Consider the following 5565-nt stretch of genomic DNA (forward strand, 5'->3'; position numbering starts at 1 on the left):
TTTTAATCTTGTCGAAGTGATCATATGACTCCTCATCTCATCGAACTGACGTCCGCCTCCTCATCTACCCGTACATGGAGAACAACAGCCTGGACCACTGGCTCCACGAGCGCGTGGACGCCAGCGACCCCCTACCCTGGCTGGTGCAGCTACGGATCGTGCGGGCCGCGTCGAGCGGGCTGGCGCACCGGCACGGCGGCGACGCGTGGATGATGCACCGAGACGTGAAGCCGAGCGACATCCTGCTGGACACGGCGATGGAGGCGCGGCTAGGGGACTTCGGGCTGGCATGCGGGAGTGACGACACGCACGTGACAACGAACATGGTGGGCACGCTGGGTACATCCCGCTGGAGTAGGGGCACTCGCCGCCGGCGACGTACTGCGGCGACATGTACAGCATGGGGGTGGTGCTGGTGGAGCTGGTGACGGGGCGGAGTCCCGTGGATATGGTGGTGCGGCTCGGCACACGGGACATGACGGCGTGGGCGGTGCGGCTGCAGTGGGAGGGGCGGGGCCACAAGGCCGTGGACGCCGCTGTGTCGGGGCGGCACTGGGAGGACGCGGCGAGGGTGCTGGAGCTGGCGTGCGCCTGCGTCAGTGACGACCCCAAGGCAAGGCCCATGGCGCAGCAGCTCATCGAGCGGCTTGACGCCATCACCGCAGTCGCCGCGGTCCCGGAGATTCGCTCCGCCACAGTAGATAACTGAAGCTTGTGTTGATGACTGAATCGATATAACAGTAGCTAGATGTGACAGTAATATCTCATGTACATTTTGACAAGAGTTGATTCACGTATAAAGATTGAATGGATGATGATTAACTCAGCGGGATTGCTAAGTTTTTCACCGTGCGGATGTAAAAAGTGCATGGCCGTTTAACTATTTTTTAGAGTAATCTTTTTTCAATACCGTTTTTATCCATCGAACTATTTCACCTAAAGAGTTTGAACTTTTCTATAGTCAGACCTTGGACTAATTGCTGACTTTTTTGTTTTTTGCCTTTACATTTTTTATCGTACAATTTGTCGAATGTCATCGTCTCCGAGCTTGAGTGGCTTATACCCGTTGAACTGATTGAATTTGTGATGTTGAACTTTTTTTGTTTTTTACCTTTACATTTTTTCATACAATTTGTTGGTGTCATCGTCTTCGAGATTGAATGGCTTATATCCGTTGAACTTACTGAATTGTTATGTTGAACTTTTTCTCAATTTTATTATGATTAAGGTGTAGTTTTGTATACAGTAAGAATGCATCATTTTTTGGGACTACCGAAATGAACGGTGGACTTCTCCAACCAGGTTTTTTGAACCGTGTCGGATGAGCACTTAAACTTATAGAAGCGAAACTTTTGGGGTTTTAATGCTAATTTTGTTCTCTCGTCCGAACTGATGGTGACATCCTCACCCGAACTTGCAGAGTTTTATGTAGGCGAATTGACTGAATTTTGTTTGTAATAAATATTTTATGTTTTTTCTCTTCAAATTTTCTTTGAATTCACTAGAACGAACTAACTATGTTTTATTTTTTTAACTTATATGCTATACATGACCTTTCCATATACGAACTCACAATTTTTTAATTGTGTTTGATGAGCACTTGACCTTATAGAAGTGACCTTTTTTTAGATTTTTATTTTTCTTATTTTTTCGCTTCCATTTTTCTTTTGTCTTCATTTTAGAACTTGTGGCCGCGCACGAGATCACTACAGCATTAGCATGTCCATGCTGTTGAACTGATGATTTTTTTGTCATTGCACTGTTGCAATATAAGGACAAGAACAAGTATCAATATAATTTGATACTTTTTTGTAGGTTTTTGGGAATGATAGTTATGTTTTGTAAATATAGAATTTTTTTAAATATGTGTACTACACATGCCATAATAATTAACACAAGCACCATGTGGGCTAGGAAGAACATGGTACTTGAATCAGAATTGACACTGAAGAAACTTGCTACAAATCATTACTTATTCAGGTGATATATCCAAACTTACAGAATTTTGAAGCTTGAAAACTTGAACTAACGATATTTCTTGATACACACCAACTTTTCTGTGTCTTTTTCATGGACTGACGTTAGAATATACATCAAACTAATATTAAGTTTAATACAAACATTCTCTATTCATGAACTGGCATTTTTTCTTCTTGTGGACTGAAGAAAAGAGAACAAAAATACACACAGAACTCACACTAGAATACACACTGAAGAAAAAAGAATTTCTTCTCCATGAACTGATGATAGAATACACAAATATCAAGTATTCTATTGTCAGGTTTTTTCATGGTAGGTAGTACAAGAATGAGCACGAAAAAATCATTCACGCGCGAGTACAGCAGCAGTACAAGTTCAGTATCATCTCTCGCACACACACACCTCCTCACCTGCTTCATGTGCGCTTCTCCCTTATTGCTGTGTGCACCTATATTGAGTGTACAACAGCAACACTTTTCATGAACGTCGACGAGGCGTGCAGTTGTACTGCCGAGATGAAGATCCTTGACCCCTTTGCTCCCCCCGCGGCCGCTGAGCACAAGCCTTGGCGTGGCAGCCGCGGGTGGTCCGCAGGAGGGAGGCGGCGGCTGGTGGCGCGGGGCGGGGCATGGAGGACGGTGTGGCACAAGGAGTGGGTTGCGTACCATGCCCGGGGAGGCTGGTGGTCGGGGTGGCGACGTAGTGGGGGCCGGGGCGGCGGCGCAGTGGGGGAGGCTGCTAGTCAGCACAAATTATGTACAACATTCGCACCACAAGAAAATGAAGCAATAAATATACCATATTTTTGTACATACAAGCATACAGAAAATTATATAATCAACATAGCATACCCGAATATGTAGTTGCACTGACGCTCTGGGAATTTTAGAACTAAAGAAGCACAGACTGGCTGCACAAATAAATATGATATAAATGTTTACTGTCCAAGAGCGGCTGTGCCACGTATTCAGAATTTCCTCGCACCATTTCTCATCTATGTTTTTAAGGTGACGCTTTGCTTTAAGGTGCTGGGGGGCTCCTAGGCGCCTAAAGCGAACATATTTGCAAAGCGCTGGGGGGCGCCTCGACGCCTAGGCGTCACCTTAGAGATGCCTTAAAAACATAGTTTGTCATACACAAAAGTCATGTATGACTATCAGGCACAGATTCTATATATAGAAGGACCAGTAAGGGTCTCAGAAACCAACTAGGAGTACATGATTTCAATCAACTGGATGCTCATCAGTACTAGAATTATTGGAAGGAAGTTTAGATTTGTAGCAGCACACGCACCAAACTTAGAGATTTTTCTTGAACTTATTTAGGTGACTGAAGACAAGCAATGAAACAGATATAATAACAAAACATTCATTCTCATACAGCTAGAGAGATGTAAACAAACTATTTTACTACATTACAATATTGATTCGATGGGGCACTAGCTATAGTTATACATAAACTCCTTACCTTTTTCTCAGTGAAATTGTCGAAAGGCTCATTTATTTTTCGTTCGAACTTACCACGTTTCTCAATTTGAACTTTTAGAATTTTGGTCGATGAACTTCAAACATATAACTATTCATTTTTATCCATTTGAACTCCTATATAAACTCAATTATTTTTAGACATACGAACAAACATCCCCCTATTTTCACGACTTTGAACTCCTGTATATTTTTTCTTTTAGCTTACGGTCTCGCTGGTCTGAATTGATGTACAACATCATCATCTGCTAAATTTTCTAGCCCAACATCATAATCTGGTGTCCCATCAAAATCTCACTCCTATCTCGAGGAAGTAGAACTCTGCAATTTTTTGTTGTGGACTGAAGATCTCATAAGTACAAAGGAACTGAAATTCTGTAACTTTTTTGTCAATTCAAATGTAGAGGGGCATTACCATCAGAGGATTTGAAGCAGCCAGTCACAACACTTTGACTTAACCTCCATCAGCAGTTGCTCCCTTGCACCCGGATGACTGTCCTTAACCTAGCATACAACATTATTAGAACCTGCAGGTTCTCCACACTAGCACTGAGATTTTTCTTTTCCTACTTTTTAAATAAATCAAACTTCCGGACTCGCTCTATGACAATGATTGAACTTGCACATTTCAGCCATGGCATCAAGCAGCAACTAGAAGTAAACAATTTTTACAACACTAAAAAAGTTCACAACATCACATCAATAAGCACAATGGGTGGATATCACAGTGATGTCGAAGAAGGCACATCTATCCAATAGCAGGGTTAACAGTCATCCACCTCAAGTTGGAACTCTTGAATAAAATGAACAACAGAGCATAGTTATGGGCTGAAGAAATTTGTGGGCTGAATAAAATGAACAACAATCATCCCTGTCTCCTTGTCTGAGCTTCAGTTTAGAACATAGTTCTTGAACTTACTAATTAGTATAACATGTTCTGACGCCGGCGCACAATGTGTACGGAGGAGCTCTATTCTTTCCGTGTGAATGTTTAAGAGGAAAATCAACCTTGAATTGCAGGAGCAGAGAGAATTCTATGGCCGTGGGGATGCCCCTTCGGCACTGACATCCAGCAGGGGAGCCTTGCATGGTAGTAACACACATTGATCTTTTTTCTGTAATTATTCATGAACTGATGATAAAATCCACAGTGAACTGTGACACCTAGTGTATGTTTTCTTTTTAGTACATGGCATGATTGGAACTAGTACTAAGTAAGCAGTGTAGGGATTAGCAGAGCAGTGTATGTTAATCTCAATGCTCTTTGAACTTGTCACGTTGCTTACGTCTGCATGTTTCAATAAATCCAGAAAACGTATGTGGCAAAGATAGTCGTTGAACGGCCACGAGTGTTGACGGTGAACGGCCAGTGGTGCCAGTGGTGAACGCCCTGTGCGCCACGCTGACGGCCGAAGATGAAGGCCTGCCAGCTCGGGGATAGGAGGCCCGACTGTTCAAAGGACGATGCGCGGCAGTTTGAGTTAGCGCAGGAGGAGAACCTGGTGCAGCATCTCTGTGACGCCCGGGTAATCATGCTACAATAATCCCACGCTAATCATGCCACGTCGCCTCGGTTACTGTTGCTAACCTCACAATGATTCAAAACCGTTTCAGAATTTAAATTCAAAATATGTCAAACAACAAAAGTTTTCAAAAGTTGAAACAAAAATGTTCGGTGAGTGCCGAATATTACAAGGGTAATTATAGTAAAGAAAACATATTTTTAGAAAGTGCCTAAGTATTTTAAAATGAATTAAAATAGAAAAGAGTAATAAATAAAAGAAAAAGAGAAAACAGAAAAACAGAAAACAAAACCAAAAAAAGAGAAAGCAACCCCCCACTGGGCTCCGGCCCAGCAAGCCACAGCCTCACTGGGCCAACCCACCGGACCAATCGGCCACCATCCCGCCTCTCTTATCCCCCACGACCCAAACCCTAACCCACCCCGTCGCCCCACTACCCCCCACGCCGCCACCTTTCCCCCTCCCGATCCAGATTGGATCGGGATCGACCCCGCGCGCCTGACGCCGCCCCGCTGCCCGTCGCCGACGCTCCCTCGCCGGACTGCCTCCTCAACCTCGCCGCTACCTCCTCTCCGTCC

At 44.0% G+C, this 5565-nt stretch overlaps 1 pseudogene; it reads left to right on the top strand.

The window, feature by feature from the left end:
• Positions 1-257: 257 nt before the first annotated feature.
• On the top strand, positions 258-709 carry LOC119272155 (annotated as a pseudogene).
• Positions 710-5565: the final 4856 nt, after the last annotated feature.

Source organism: Triticum dicoccoides, chromosome 3A (genome assembly GCF_002162155.2).
Source record: "Triticum dicoccoides isolate Atlit2015 ecotype Zavitan chromosome 3A, WEW_v2.0, whole genome shotgun sequence".
NCBI classification, from domain to species: Eukaryota; Viridiplantae; Streptophyta; class Magnoliopsida; order Poales; family Poaceae; genus Triticum; species Triticum dicoccoides.